Genomic DNA, 16521 nt, shown 5'->3' with positions numbered 1-16521 from the left:
AATAATTATTCAGACTACTCCCTAGATTGCGCCCTCTTCTCCCCTTTCTCACCTAGCGCCCTATTACACACACCAAAACACAAGATCCCAAAACACATATTACAGAACACTCTCTTCACAGACATTCATGCGGCATGGTGGTCTGTCTCCCTTACGATGAATCTGGATCCCACGATATCCCCATGGATTCCCCTCTGGGGCAATCCATTATTCCCCCCAGGACTAGACAATGCGGGCACCCAAAGAATCTTTCTCAAGGGACTGAAAAAGATCTCCCAGGTGTTTGACCCGGGAGGCAACCTACACTCCATCTCAACCCTACAGAACCAATATGGGCTACCCCCCGGCTCTCTTTTCCCCCTCATCCAGATTTTCCACTATGTGCGCTCTCTCCCCTTGCCTAAACTCAAGGAACCTGCCATGCTGAAGCTATCCGGAGTGGCCTCCAAATTCACGCAGGGTAAGTTCAAATCTAAAATGTTTTATGAAATACTTGCAACCACACCTGCTCAGAAATGCATGACTCAGACTATGTGGAAGAGGGATATCCCTTTATTGAACGATCCAAACGAAATCTTTAAATATCACAGCAAAATTATAAAAATACTAAAATCCTCTGTACTGCAAGAGGTACACACAAAATTCCTACATAGAGCATACATTTCCCAGCACCAGAGAAGCTTTTTTGTGCTGGAGGAGGATGGCTCATGCCCGAAATGTAGATCACAGGGGGCTTCCTTCTTCCACAATTTCTGGTCCTGCAGGCACATAACAAGATTTTGGAATAAATTAATATGCTATATTAGATACACATATGATTTCCCTGCACAGTTAGCCCCCCTCCCACTCCTATTCGCCAATTTTGAATCATGGAACATCCCCCCCTCCTCTAACAACCTTATACCCATACTTACGCTCACAGTCACTGTTGCAAAAAAAGTCATCCTCAACTCATGGATAAAACCCCATATCCCAACAGTGAATGAAGTCGAATCCCTACTAATGAAGTACCTATATTACGAAAGGTATGACATTGTAAGAAACTCCTTCCCCTTCTCTCACGAGAAATTTTACAAAACCTGGGGACCTTTCATCAAGAGCCGCCCTCAAGAACAAATATTAGAAATTTGCAAATTGATAGAACTACCCCTTGAAGCCTTATGAGTCGACTACAAGGTACCATAAACTCAACTTGACTCAACACACAACAGCTGCCCCCCCCCACCTTCCCCCCCCTTTTTTTATTCCCCCCCCCCTTGTATCCACCAGTCTACCCTTTACGAATAGAAAATTAGGTTTGACAGTGTGAATTAATTTCTGTTAAATGAAGGCGGCGATATCATCTAATTAAGCTGCAAGACGGCATTACAGCTAAGAATAAGCGAATATTTGACAGCCTCCTGGAGGGACTATGTTTATAAACCTCATACTTTTATGTTGATGTTATGTTTTTTTTCTATAATCGCCTCCCAGGTGGATGTGATGTTTAAATGTTTATAACCACTTGTCAGAACCTTAATAAAAACAATTTGAAAAAAAAAAAAAAAAATTGCACTGTGACTGTGCTATAAACGGCGGGCACCTCACCTATAGGAGAGCCACGGTGACGGTCGGGGACGTGCTTTCTGCCTGTATGACAGCACGCCCTTGTCACTGAGACAGCATCACTGTGCCCAATCACTTCTGTCTCAGTGACAGGGGTGTGCTTTCATATAGGCAGAAAGCACGTCCCTGTCACCGAGGCACTGCTATAGGTGCCGCCTATATGAACTTTCTAAATGAGCTTTAACAGCCCGGTGCTCAGACCTGCCCACTGCCCGCCCCTGTGTCTCTTGCTGTAATACAGACAGCGAGAGGCACCGCTATTGATGCCTCAAACTAATAAAAAAAAAAAATTGGTAAAAAATATTATAATAATACAAAGAATATACTTATGACACATGTGTGTTTCTAGATTTTAGGCATAGGGTGGGATGTACTAAGCTTAGAAAGTGATAAATTGGAGAGTGATAAACCACAGCCAATCAGCTCCTAACTGCAGGGTTGCGTACTTTGAAAGTCTCAAGCTCCACCTCCCAATATATTCAACAGTCAATTATTGGAAGGATATGGGCAGAGAGCAGGGAGGAGATCAACCAGTCCCCCCCCCCCCCACACACACACACACGGTCAGACACTGCTGTCTAAGGGCAGTATTCAATGAGCACATTCACGGCGTGCAGCGAATCCTGTTTAGGTTTCGCTGCACAGTCGCCGTGTACCGGAGCCTCGCTGTCCCCCCTGCTATCCCCCTATTCAACGTCACAGGGGCTCGCTGCCCCTGACGGTTGCCTGAGGACGGTGGCAGACAGGGAGATGGAAGTCTCCCTGCCTGCCCCTGAACGTATGTGGGGGGAGGTGGGCTCCCCAGGAGCCAGGCAGCACAGGCTGGGAGAGCCAGCAGGGGACCGGGCATTCACTGTACCCAATCATATGAATATGTAATGAGCGGCTCTCTGCTCCCGGCCCCCTGCTGGCTGCTATGTGTAAAATAAAATATGTTTTTTTAAAATTAAATATATATTCATGTGCTATAAGCACATGAATAAAAATAGAATCCCCCTTCACAGAATAAAATTCCTGATTTTTTTTTACAGCAAATGTAAAACAACAACAACTTTGTGTTAAAAGTTCACTTTCCACTTCACCATGAAAAGATGGCTATTTGCTACACACGGCGAAAATCACTTAGAAAGACGGCGAAAAGTGCACGTTGAATAGGGTGATTCACTTTCTGACCCAATAGTACAAATTCGCCGTGAAACAGGGCGAATTATCCTCATTGAATACTGCCCTAAGAGTCTGTAAAACATATAGTTCAGTTTAAACAAAATTTCTAAGAATATAGTTTATATTGTGGTATGTTTTGTGTGTATACAAGATTGCAAGGCTGTTACTGCTGAGGGACAACATAAACAGGCAAATCACAGATATAAAAACGGGTTGGGATCATTTGATCTACAGCATGATGGTCGACAGTCATTAGGTCGACATGGGAAAAGGTCGAAAGATCATTAGTTTAACAGGTCATTAGTTAGACAATGTCTAGGTCGACAGTGAAAAGGTCGTCATGGGGTTTTTCACTGTTTTTTTTTATCTGAATGTGAACACAGTCGACATGGACACAGTTTAAAGTGCACCTCATGCGCTCATGATGCATCGGGCACGGTGCCTCGATACGCTCGGCACACTATTTTATTCTCCCACCACGCCCTAGTGGATGGTAGGCCATGAAATACCACCTGTCGGGTCAAAAAAACGTGAAAACCCCCATGTTGACCTTTTGACTGTCGACCTAGACACTGTCGAACTATGACCTGTTTAACTAATGACCTTTCGACCTAGAACCATGTCGACCTAATGACTGTCGACCATCATGCTGTAGACCAATAAAAACAGCTATCCAGATCTAATATGTTTTTTTCATTTAAAACAGATGTATACATAAGGCATTTGTACTAGGATAGAATTCAGAATGAAGATGCAATGAGTAAAGCAACAATCTTTATCTGGGAACAACTGAGTGAAGCATGCCATTCTATGCATATATGGAAGCAGCTCAGTTAGCTAATGCAGTATATTACTTGTACATACCCAGGGCTGTAACTCATGGTAGCCTACCTGACCTCTCCTTCAGGGAGAAAATGCTCTGTTCCTGGGCTTCCCTGGTAATGTTTGATTGCCATCACCTGTGGGGAGCTAGGTAGGTAATTGATAAAAAAAACCAGGGAAGTCCAGGAATAGAGCATTTACTCCCTGAACAAGAGGTCAGGTAGGCAACCATGCTGTAACTAGAGGTGGCCCAGGGAAGGTGCACACTCCCCAGTGCTCCTCACCACTCTGGAGGTGCACTTAACTGAAAAGGCTGTGACCTAAGCTTAAATAGGGGAGCCACACCCACTGTCAGTGGATCAGTTTGAAACTAGTTGCAGTTGGTATGGTGCCCCTATTTAAATTTTGAACTGTGCTGCAGCCCCACCTCTGGAGCCACCACAGGTGAGTGTGTAAAGCTGAGACTTCTACAAGGGGAGGAGTTTCACACAATTTCCCTTGAACTGTCTGGAGCTGCATATCTTGCCAGCATATTGCATACCTCCCAAGTGTCACGATTTCAGCGGGACAGTCAAATACAGTTTCACAGTTAAAAAGAAATGTAATAACAAAAGCTAATCTTTTTGTAAATGTAAACATATGTGCCAGCATCCAGGGCCGGTGCAAGCCCCCCCGCCCGCCCCAGGCAAAACCCCCCCCATGCCGCCCGCCCGGAGGGGGGGGGGGGGAGGGTGCGGACAATACTTACTGCGGCACGGCGGGGGGGGGGGGGGGGGGTGGGGGCTGTATCTGCTGTTTCGATGCTACGCTGTACCTGCTGCGATGTACAGCTTCCGGGTGCTGCGAGTCCCCTCCGTCCTCGCTGAAATCCCTGCAGCAGGGAGCGGGCGGCGCGCGGGGGGCAGCGTTGATTGACGCCGGGCAGGAAGGGATGCTTTCTGGTACCTCGGCGGCTCGGTACCGCCCTCCAGTGGCCGGCGCCCTAGGCAAATGCCTAGTCCTGCCTAGTGGTGGCGCCGGCCCTGCCAGCATCCCTGAATAGGTTAAGCCTGTGTTTGTAAATTCTGTATATTGTATTATTTCAATCGGATGAGTGTGAGCCACCCTAGTAGGTACTTTTGCAAATGTGCACACTGTGTGCCCTAGAACAAATAAACATTATAGTTGTGTAAGCAAGACCATTAGTGAATAATGGACAATGTTTATTATCCTTGATGTTGCATACTCAGCAAAAGGTACATGTAACCATTAAACACCACTGATCTTTTATTTATTGTTTCCTCAGCTGCTGCACCAAGGAGTAAGAGTCTTGCAAAAAGGCAAAGGACTGAAACAGACAAGGAGGAGGCCGGCGAATACACAACAGAAAAACCACACACACAGCATTACACACATCCCCATGGGTTAGCATGCCTCTGTAATCTGCAATGTCACATAACATTAATTACATTAGCATTGTGACATTGTCTGCACATGGTTTGGGATCGTTTGGTCTACAGCAAGTTGGTTGACAAGCATTAGGTCGACACCGTTAGGTTGACATGGGTCTAGGTCGACATGGGGTTAGGTCAACACAAGCATTAGGTTGACAGTCAAAAGGTCGACTGGGTTTTTCACTATTTTTTAATCCGAACGTCAGCATGGACACAGTCTCCAGTGCACCACTTTGCTTGCACTGCTTTGGGCACACTAGTTTATTCTGCCACCATGCCCTAGTGCAGGGCTGGGCAACACCGGCCCTCCAGATGTTGATGAACTACACATCCCAGCATGCCTTGCATCAGTTTCAGCATGGCCACATAGCAAAACTAATGCAAAGCATCCTGGGATGTGTAGTTCATTAACATCTGGAGGGCCAGTGTTGCCCAGCCCTGCCCTAGTGGATGGTAGGGCATGAAATGCCGCCTGTCGGCACATGTCGGCTCAAAAAACAGTGAAAAAACCCTTGTCTATCTTTTGACTGTCCACCTAGACACTGTCGACCTAATGCTTGTGTCGAGCTAATGACCTGTCGACCTATACCCATGTCAACCTAGACCCATGTTGACCTAGAGAGGGATAGGTAGGTACTTATGTATTATCTGGGCTCCCATGTTAAATGCACCCCATTTTTTCATACCTCTACTATCCAACTACGCATAGAGTTGATTTTATATAGTGTGGCGAGCGCAGCGAGCCACCGTGCCCGAAGCGTGGTGAGCGGACGCGGTCTCATAAGAAAAACGGGAGCCCAGATATTACATAAGTACCGATAGGTATAGTGGTAGATACCTTGATGGGAGGAGCCAGACATGAACAACAGTGAGTACTGGCACGCCAATATTTGAACCCACCCAAAAGATACCTAGATGCGTCTGGAAAGCCCCTAACCTAATGTGAGTCAGGTGCACTACAGAAAAGCCTCATCACCATCTGTATAGTATAACAAATTCCACAAAGTGTTTGAACAGTAAAAATTTATATATCACATTTCTTTTTTCCCATTTACCCAACATTTGGGACGGGAGCACCAGTGGAGTAGACCCCAGAAAGGAAACACCAGAACCTTAAAGAAATTTCTGAAGCTAAGTATTCCTCATACCTCCGCTACTTAGTTTTCACTTTTTTGACCTAGTCGAAGCACCACCCACTATACCTATCCCTCTCTTTGACTCTGCTTTCGTGGGTTTAGGGATCCTACCCACAGTATAGTGGGGCAGCTGCCCTGAGTGAAGCACCAAAGTGATCCCCACCAAATATCTTTTCCATGTTGACCTAGAACCATGTCGACCTATCCCCATGTCGACCTAACGGTGTTGACCCAATGCTAAATATGATAGTAAAAATGAATCACTGATATTATTTTAATGGTTAAAACCCATCAAAATGGCGGCTTCTGCAATATACTTTCAATTTGGGCCTTATTTTGGTTCATTCTTTCTGTCAAAATCCTTCTTAGATGGACAAAACCATGTGCACGGCAGGGGGGCAGATGTAACATGTGCGGAGAGAATTAGATTTGGGTGAGTAATTTTGTTTCTGTGCAGGGTAAATACTGACTGCTTTATTTTTACACTGCAATATAGATCTCACTTTGAAGTAAAACCCCACCCAAATCTAATTCTCTCTGCACATGTTACATCTGCCCCACCTGCAGTGCACATGGTTTTGCCCATCTAAGAAGGATTTTGTCGGAAAGAATGAACCAAAATAAGGCCCCTTGAGCTGTGACAGTCTTTAGGCCAAAAACTGCCAGTCCCTAAAGCACATAGGGGTAGGGGCCCTAAACTGCACACCCTGGACATATGAGGTGCTACCTGCTGAGCCCTGTAGTGCAGCAAGCAGGAGGAGGAGTTTGCAGGTGCACACTAAATATAAATGCTAGACCTTTTAATATCATTGCTATATTGCATTTCTGAGGTTATTAGCATAATGATGGCCATTATTATCGGCTTGTCCACCGCGTCCAGGTTACCTCAATAGGACAAGTCCCTAACACTACTCTGAGACAGGTCCAGGGCACAGGACCCCCCAGGCCAGCCCAGCAGAAACACCCCATGGCATCACATTAGTGTGGAATTGAAGTGATAGTAAAAGGGATAGGGGAAATTATATGTGATAAGACTTACCTAAGTAAGAGGTAATAATAAATTTGAAGAGTGCTACATATATACTAAACAAACTAAAGGGGTGATGGAAAGTGTACGATATGATGCCATGGAGCAGCCCAGCAACAGCAGCCCAAAGAGCCCTGCGCCCTAAACACAGTCCCACAGACACTCAGCATATATGTATAGTAGGACTTACCCTCATAGTGCCAAACTGGAGTGTGCAGTCTTGAATGTAGGACTACAACCTAATTAAAAACAATCTGGGACAGGTAGTAGGGGTGCTAGTTAAGGAGGAAGGCGTCTCTAATTCCTTCCAGTGTGTATGAATACACAATATATAGTACATAGGGGGAGGGGCCCTAAACTGCACACCCTGGACATATGAGGTGCTACCTGGCGGCTTCTGCAATATACTTTCACTTTGAGCTGTGACAGTCTTTAGGCCAAAAACTGCCAGTCCCTAGAGCAGTCCCTCTACACCTTAAGACGTCAGCAGATGGACTATATGGATAGACAACCCCGCCAATTGAATGTCACCACGATCAGCTGTGGAAGCTGAAGCGCATCACCAGAAGTGTCAGAAGGGACTCACACCCAGAGGCGGGTATTCAATGTCTGTCGAGCTCGTTATTTTTGGCCTGATTTGGTTTTTGGTTTCCTCGACTGTCGAGTTGAACATTTCTCGAATTGTCAAGTTATTTTAGGTAAAATCTGTCAAGATAATTTCTGCAGCCTATTCAATGTCAAAGAGTACACCTGACCTCGACTGTTTGAAATCACTCTTCCCTCAAATTTAGATTGTAAGCTTGCGAGCAGGGCCCTCCTACCTCCATGTCGATTGTATCTACCCAGTTTGTTTAATCACTGTTGTTTCCATTTGTAAAGCGCAACGGAATATGCTGCTCTATATAAGAAACAGTAAATAAATAATAATAAATTTAACTCTACAATTCTTTCTGTCGTGACAAGGGATTTTCTATTGTTGCATGTCCAAAAATTGTGTTAAGTGTACATACAGGATTCCCTAATGTTTGTAGTGCTTATCTTGACTTCTCTCTTTGTGATATTTTGCTAAATATTTCTCTTTTGTTTCATTTTCCATTGGCTGCATGTTAATATGGTATGTTTTATTCCATTATTCCATTGTCAGCATCATTTTTCAGCTTGTATTATTATGCATTTGTTTAAATTATTCCGTTTGCCATATAAGAATTATTCACTTTTTTCTGCTCACCTTTCATGTTCACTGTGCTGTATTTTGCCCATTGAAAGTCTTCTGTATACATGTCTATTTGTGTCTAGTTGGTTTGACCAAACACCTACAGTATGTTTAGGTCCCTTGTATCCATGCTGGGGCAGAATTACCCAGGTTTGAATGTTTGTTGTTGCCATTTTTTTGTTTACTTCTCCCACAATGCACTCTGTTTACATCAGAGCTCTAACTCCTTTACTGAGACTTCAGAGAGATACCAGCATTGTTCAATCTGCTGATTTGGAAACTGTTTTTATAGGAGAATTTGCGTTTTTAACAAGATAACTACTTTCATATCATTGACTATCTGACATAATTGCCACTTTCCTCTTTGAACTTCTTGTGGTCAGACGTCTCGACAATTCGGACTGTTACTGGTGGGACTGAATACCCCACAGAGAGTCCATGGGATGAACCTGTGCATGTTTAGCTTAAATATGTATTTAGGTATCCAAAAAGAGGTTGGAATAGGTGCGCTGACGCTATTAATCAACCTCTAGCAGTACAGCGTTGAGTCCACAGTCTCTTGGTTGTATTACACTTGTAATAATTAAAGAACCACTGCTCCCTTTTTCAGTCTCCGTTCCTGTGAGACCAAACCAACACAATCTATAACAAACAAATGAAAAAAAGGGGGCGTCCAATAGTGTAGTATCGTCAATTTAACATTGACGAAGTTCTTGGGGTGTGGCCTGATTGACGCGACTTGGAAGCATATACCTATACGCCCAATCCTATCCATTGTCTCTTGGTCCCGTTCTCCAATAGGCGGCGGACTTCCTCTGCTTCGGCCCGGTTACGATGACAAAGGATGGGGCGGGCTTTCTGGCAAGATGGCGGCACCCATGGATCACCTAATAGAAGTGTGCACAGAGATAGAAAGATGGGCATCAGCGATGCTCGCTCCTCCTTCTCCCCGGGTTTTCTGCTGTGCTCCTGTGCAGGAACGGTGTGGCTGCCTGTCACTGAAATGTTCACTAGGCTTCCGCAAGAACCAGCCTGGTGTGTTGTGGGGTTTCATCATGCTGCAGCCGTTAGAGTTGACCCTGAAGGCCCCTGATGCTACCAGCAGCTGAATGCAGAGAGGGACATACTGTATAAAGTAAGGCCTGTGGCTGGCTTTTTTACCCTTTACTGTGTAATCCCGTGTTTTGTTTTTATACCACCCCCCAGTACTGGACAACCCTGCCCCTAGTGCACAACCCCCCTTAACAGCCTAATGGTTACCCCATGGTAAATTAGCCCGAACTGCCCACCCACAGTTTAACCTTCTCCCTAGTGCGTAACCCTAATGAACCCCTCCCCACCCCCCACAGCCTGACCTAAGTAGCATTACGTGTGTGGTGTAATATGTAATGGGTATCACGATGTGTCATGTGTGGCCTTCTGTATACTGGGCATTATGGTGCGTGACCGAATATGTAGTAGACATTACAGCTTGCAGTATAATGTGTAACGGACATTATGAAGTGCATATAATGTGTAACGGGCATTGTGGCATTTTCTATGTGTAACGGGCATTATGGCATGCGGAATAATGTTTAACAGGCATTATGGAGTGCAATATTATGTGTAACGGGCATTACGACATTTGCTATAATGGGCATTACGGTGTATGTAATGCCCCTTTTGTTAGACTACACCCATTTAGTCTATTCACCATGTTGAGTTAGATCTTGGACCAACTTTTATCATATTTTTAGATTCATATTTTTCAGCTGTGCAACACTGCCAATATAGCAAATGCCAACGATATCTAAAAGATATACAGTATAGGCGCATCGTTCTGTGTGTAAGGGCCAGAGGCGTAGCGAGGGCGGTGCCGGTGGAGCACAAGCTCCAGGCGCAGGAAGCTATCTTGGCGCCGGAGCCGTGCCGGCACCGCCATCTCGCCCGCCCGCTGAAGTACTGCCACTACTAACTAAGTACTGCCACTACTAACTAAGTCTTTCCCCCCCCCCGCCGGCTCTCCCGCTGGCTCCCCCGCCGTGTTCGTCGAGATGTGCACGGTGGCGCTGCTATTTAAAAGTCACATCTCCCGCTGGACCGCGTTACCAATAGGCGCTTGCGGTCCAGCAGCCAAACAACTGGTGGCTGCTGGACCGCGAGCGCCTATTGGCTAGCGCGGTCCAGCGGGAGATGTGATTTTTAAAAAGCAGAACCGTGCACATCTCGACGAACACGGCGGGGGAGCTTGCGGGAGAGCCGGCGGGGGGGAGACTTGAGCGGGCACATTTCACTGAACACAGCGGGGAGGAGCCGGGACTCGGGAGCGGGCAGGCGGATTGCACCGCTGCTTCGCCGGGTGGGGTGGGGACTCCACACTACTCAATGCTCTGCGCGATCACGTTCCCATCCCTGCTCTGCACGATCACACCGACCCACCCACCCTGCTCTGCACTATCCCACCCACCCTGCTCTGCACTGCCCTATCCCACCCTGCTCTGCGCTATCAGACCCACCCACACACCCTGCTCTGCGCTATCAGACCCACCCACCTACCCTGCTCTGCGCTATCAGAACCACCCACCCACCCTGCTCTGCGCTATCAGAACCACCCACCCACCCTGCTCTGCGCTATCAGACCCACCCACCCACCCACCCTGCTCTGCGCTATCAGACCCACCCACCCACCCTGCTCTGCGCTATCAGACCCACCCTGCTCTGCGCTATCAGACCCACCCACCCACCCTGCTCTGCGCTATCAGACCCACCCATCCACCCACACTGCTCTGCGCTATCAGACCCACCCATCCACCCACCCTGCTCTGCGCTATCAGACCCACCCTGCTCTGCGCTATCAGACCCACCCAACCACCTCTGCGCTATCAGACCCACCGACCCACCCTGCTCTGCGCTATCAGACCCACCCACCCACCCTGCTCTGCGCTATCAGACCCACCCACCCACCCTGCTCTGCGCTATCAGACCCACCCACCCTGCGCTATCAGACCCACCCACCCTGCTCTGCGCTATCAGACCCACCCACCCTGCTCTGCGCTATCAGACCCACCCACCCACCCTGCTCTGCGCTATCAGACCCACCCACCCTGCTCTGCGCTATCAGACCCACTCACCCTGCTCTGCGCTATCAGACCCACCCACCCACCCTGCTCTGCGCTATCATACCCACCCACTCTGCTCTGCGCTATCAGACCCACCCACCCTGCTCTGCACTATCAGACCCACCCACCCACCCTGCTCTGCACTATCAGACCCACCCACCCACCCTGCTCTGCACTATCAGACCCACCCACCCACCCTGCTCTGCACTATCACACCCACCCACCCACCCTGCTCTGCACTATCACACCCACCCACCCACCCACCCTGCACTATCACAATGCTCTGCACTATCACTCCCACCCTCCCTGCTCTGCACTATCACTCCCACCCTCCTTCCTCTGCACTATCACTCCCACCCTCCCCTCCACTATCAATTACTCACACCTACCCTCCCTGCGAGCAATTTCAGTCCCCCTTGGCATTGAGCATGAAGCCCCTGGCATTGAGCATGTAGGTAAGTGGCACTTATGTGTTAAATTTGTAATGGGCATTACAGTTTGTTAAATAGTATGCGATGGGCATTGCGGTGTGTTAGTATGCGATAGGCATTGCAGTGTGTTAGTATGCGATGGGCATTACGGTGTGTTAGAATGTGACAAGCATTATGGTGTGTTCTATAGTATGCAATGGGCATCATGTGTGGCCTTATGTGTAATTGGCATTATGGCATTTGGCTTTATGTGTAATTGGTATTACAAAGTTTGCTAAAATGTGCAATGAGCATTACGGTGTGTGGTATAATGTTGGGCCATGCCCACTTTTCACTGCGCAGGAGCCTCACCTACTACAAATTGGGGGGCGCGAAACATGCCCTTGCTCAGGGCGCCGTGGCACCTAGCTACACCACTGGTAAGGGCAATCTGCCGACCTCCCATACAGCTGCTGCAGGAGCTGCAGGTGATTGAAAACTCCATGTAATGTCAGTCCCAAAGGATTGAGCAGCGTGTATGAAGAACATCCTGCCCAATCTATCTGTAGATCTGCAGATATATCTACTAGTGTGTACCCAAATTTACAGTGGATATCTGCTACATTTAATGCTGACATGTCTGCTGGTAGGAGTTTCCACTTGGTACATTGCAACTTGTGACATTTGAAACATCTGATATTTTTAGCATTTTGTACTGTTGTAATTGCAATAATTTATTACATGCAGTGTTTGTGGTTAGCTTTCTAGTTCTTAACTCTGAAGCTACTACCAATAGTTCATACTTTTGCATTCGCTTTTACAGAATAGCAAAATGCAACCTCCATATCATCTATGGGTACACCTACTGAGAGATGGATAACATTATGGGCGGGATGTATTAAAATACATCGCCGCCGCAATGCTGCCGCATATTTACTAACATATGCGGCTGGCATCGCGGTGCGGTGACGGAGCCCCCCCGCGATACCTGTACTCTGGTGTGCGGGGGGTCTCCGTCATCTCCCTGCCGCCACGCTCTCCCCTCACGCCGGGGACAGCTAAGCAGGCTGTCCCTGGCGCCTCCTCCTCCCCCCTGCAGCCGGAAGGATGTCCGGCTGCTTCACTAGGGGGAGGAGGGGTTTACCTTCCGGGGTCCAGGAGGACCCTTCAGGAAGGTAAGCCGGAGGGGGGGTCGGCGAGGCGGCGGGTTTGCGTCGGCGGCGAAAAGAAGCCCATAGGCTTCTATAGGGTATCGCCACCCAAAGGTGGCGATACCCTTCAATGCGGTATCATTTTTGATACATTGGAAAATGCGGTAAAACCAGTCAGTGGCGTAACTATAAATTTTGCTCCCCCCTGCCAAAAAGTTTGTGCACCCCCCCCCCCTCCCCCTCTTCAGCGTGTTTCCCCATGACGTCACATGCATAACGGAGAAGCTGAAGCAGTAGAGAAGAAGAGAGACCAGCAGACACTGCTGCTTCCCTTGGCTCCTACGCATCCCAGGCCGCCCTAGCACGCCCATCCGCTCGCCCATTCTGTAAACAGTAGCCAATAGTCGGCTCTGTGTACAGTCAATTGGGGGAATTTGTCATCTCTGCCATGGCCCCACCCACGCTGCGGCTGACTCGCCTCCAGTGCTCAGTCAGTGGGCAGTACCAAGCAGCAGCATGTCAGTGCGTCGTATGGGTGCTGGCGCCCACACAGACCCTGCTGCTGCTTGCTCCCCCAAGCGGCTGCTGGGGCTGCCTTATAGTAGTTACGCCACTGAAACCAGTGTTTTACCGCATTTTCCATTTGATACATCTCACCCTATGTGTATGTATTCGTTCATGTTCTTACATGCATAAATATTTGTTTCATACAATTTCTCCTCAGGTTAATTCTGATCATTAGCTTCATATCCTCTTCGTGTGCCATTCACAATTTCCCACATCTTGTGTGCAGGTGCACACAATAGAATGAATGTGTGATGATAATGCTATGCCAGTTGTCTTTATAGTTCTGTCTGCTTCTCCAGGGTTTGGATTATAATCAAGTTTGCTTGTTGCTATTATAGGTATTAATATATATATTTCCCTGCAAGAAATACAACACTTCTTCTTTTAAGGTAATTACAAGTCTAGTTGTACTCACTTAGATCCTCTTACTCCATGTTGGTTGCAGCTTTGCTGATCTTGGTATTCACTAATTCGGGATGCAGTTAAGATCCCGGCGGTCGGGATCCCGGCGTTCAGAATCCCGACGCCGGAATCCCGACCGCCGAAATGCCGACACTTTCTCCCTCCTGGGGTGTCCACGACACCCCTGGAGGGAGAATAAAATAGCGTGCCGAGCGTAGCGAGGCACCGGGCCCGCTGCGTGGCGAGCGCAGCGAGCCCGCAAGGGGGGCGATCCACGTCCCCCCCTTGTCGGCATTTCGGCTGTCGGGATTCCGGCGTCGGGATTCTGAACGCCGGGATCCCGACCGCCGGGATTCAATACTGAATCCCACTAATTCCACACCAGGGGTATCTAGACTTTTGGCATCTGGATCTGTGCACAGTGGTGGCCTTCGTCCAGATCCCACTTGCCTGATGCTTAGAGTGATGGCTAATGCACGGTTTAAGTTGTGTCTGAAGGTTTGAGCGATGCCTGCCAGCATGTTGGTGCAGACCCACAACTTATTAGAAAAGAGGCAAATAAGTTGACATCGGGCATGTGCTAGAGACCTAGAGATTGCTGAGTCAACTTACCTGTCTGCATTTTGGATGCAGGCGGCTCCAGGGTGCTCGTCACCATCCAACATCTCTCACTTACATCAGGGTATTGGCATATATGGACATGAGATAGACATAGGGTTAGGATCTACCACAGGTAAGTCTCCTGACAAATTGGTCTTTTTTTTTACTTTGTAGGTAGGTTGTAATTTATTGTATCCTCACAGCTTGACTAATTATTTGTGGGTGTCAGTGGAGAAGAAGAAATGCTTTTTGAGTTTTCCAAGAAGTCTGCTGTACTAAGTGATGTCCAGAGACTGTCTTTTTGTATAGGCTACACCCAGATAAGCATCAGTCCAAACATGGATCTTTTTACACAGGAAAAGTAACGCTCTGCTACCCTTCAGCAAGTAAAAGTCTGTCAGCCTCACAGTTTATTACATGTGTATCTTTGTTGTGCCCAATAATATGCAAGATGAGTACACACTGTGACAAGAGGAGCCTCCAGTGACAATTGCACATTTGGAAGGACTGGCCTTGAGAGTATGGATAATACATGTTTGATACATTTTTGCTGAGACAGGATTCTATTTTATCACTGTACTAAGCACAATGAGAAACTGGCGATGATAAACAGATCCATGAACTGTATCTCTACTGATTTCAAAATACATTAAATCAAAGCTATTTTTTTTTTTTTAAATGTGTAGGTTATGTGTTAGAACCAACATTCTTGCAGATACTGTGCATTACATATACAATATACTGTAGGAATGTTTGCTTGGATTGGGTATATTATATTTTTGCCCGACTTTGAAATTAGACTAAAATTCCAATACTGTGCGGCAATGTTGCCATTTTACACTCTGGTGTAAATTGTATAAAGCAAACAATTTATACCAGCTGTGGACTATGTTGTCTTGTGTTCTGTGTTCTTTTACCTTATTGTTTTAGACATTTCTCTGGTACTGGTTCAAACAAGCAATTGAACATATAATTTAGTATATATAAAGTTTTTCCAGGTGCTGGATTGTGTTACCTTATGTTTCTCTCTTTTTGTGTTAAGGACATATTCTGGAATGCTACTAACCTTAGGACCAAACCAGTTTATGTATACTATTGACTTTTGTAAATTCTAAAATAACTCACCTCCTCCTGGCTGGCTAGTCCAGACACGTGATGTAAAACACTGTCCAGGCTTCTATGCTGCCCATTAGCAAATGCAGGATATCTAAAGAGAGAAAGGGGTCCAAATGTTAGATAATGAAACATAAATGTCAAAATATACAATTAATAGACACTTTAATTCTGATGATTTGCTTTAGTCCATGTCTATATTCACATACCCTATAGTTGGTATAGGTGGCAATGATGAGGCTCTATCTATCTAAAAGGTAAATACTCCTCACCTCTAAAGTACCACCAGTGACCACTAGAGGGCAAATAACTCCTTGACAGAAAGTGAAAGCAAATGTATCTGTTTTAAACTTGCTGGATATGGAGAGAGGAAGCTGTAAAGACAAAGATGTAAATGAAGATAGGGACTTATGCCCCTTTCAGACCGCACAAAAAACCCCCGGTATTTTGCCGATTTTTAACCATTTTAAAACATTTTAATATGTGCGGTCTGAAAGGAGCGGAGTGATTTTATCGTTTTCAAAAAAACATTTTTTGGAAACGGTAAAAAAGCAGGGTCCTACCCATTTCAGACCCGTTTTTTTGCTGTCTGAAACGGTACCCAGGCAGCAGTGAACACTATTGGTCCCCAGCGCAGTGCATATATAATGAGCCTGATGCTCATTACATATGCACATATGTAATGAGCGTCCGGCTCATTAAATATGCACTGCGCTGGATCAGAGCGGACCAGCTAATGCTCAGTGTCAGCCCCATACCCTTACCCTTCCAGCGTCCTGC

The 16521-nt window shown here is 46.8% G+C and overlaps 1 protein-coding gene across 1 annotated transcript in view; it reads right to left on the bottom strand.

The window, feature by feature from the left end:
- Window positions 1-15824, bottom strand: part of CYB561 (cytochrome b561) — a 74958-nt gene extending 59134 nt beyond the window's left edge. The window contains exon 1 of the mRNA XM_083147482.1: window positions 15754-15824. The gene's annotated coding sequence lies outside the window, so the exon portion shown is untranslated. The remainder of the gene's footprint in view (window positions 1-15753) is intronic.
- Window positions 15825-16521: the final 697 nt, after the last annotated feature.

The sequence above is a fragment of the Crinia signifera genome, chromosome 6 (genome assembly GCF_055691185.1).
Source record: "Crinia signifera chromosome 6, ASM5569118v1, whole genome shotgun sequence".
Classification (NCBI taxonomy): domain Eukaryota; kingdom Metazoa; phylum Chordata; class Amphibia; order Anura; family Myobatrachidae; genus Crinia; species Crinia signifera.
This window is presented reverse-complemented; position numbering and strand designations above follow the sequence as displayed.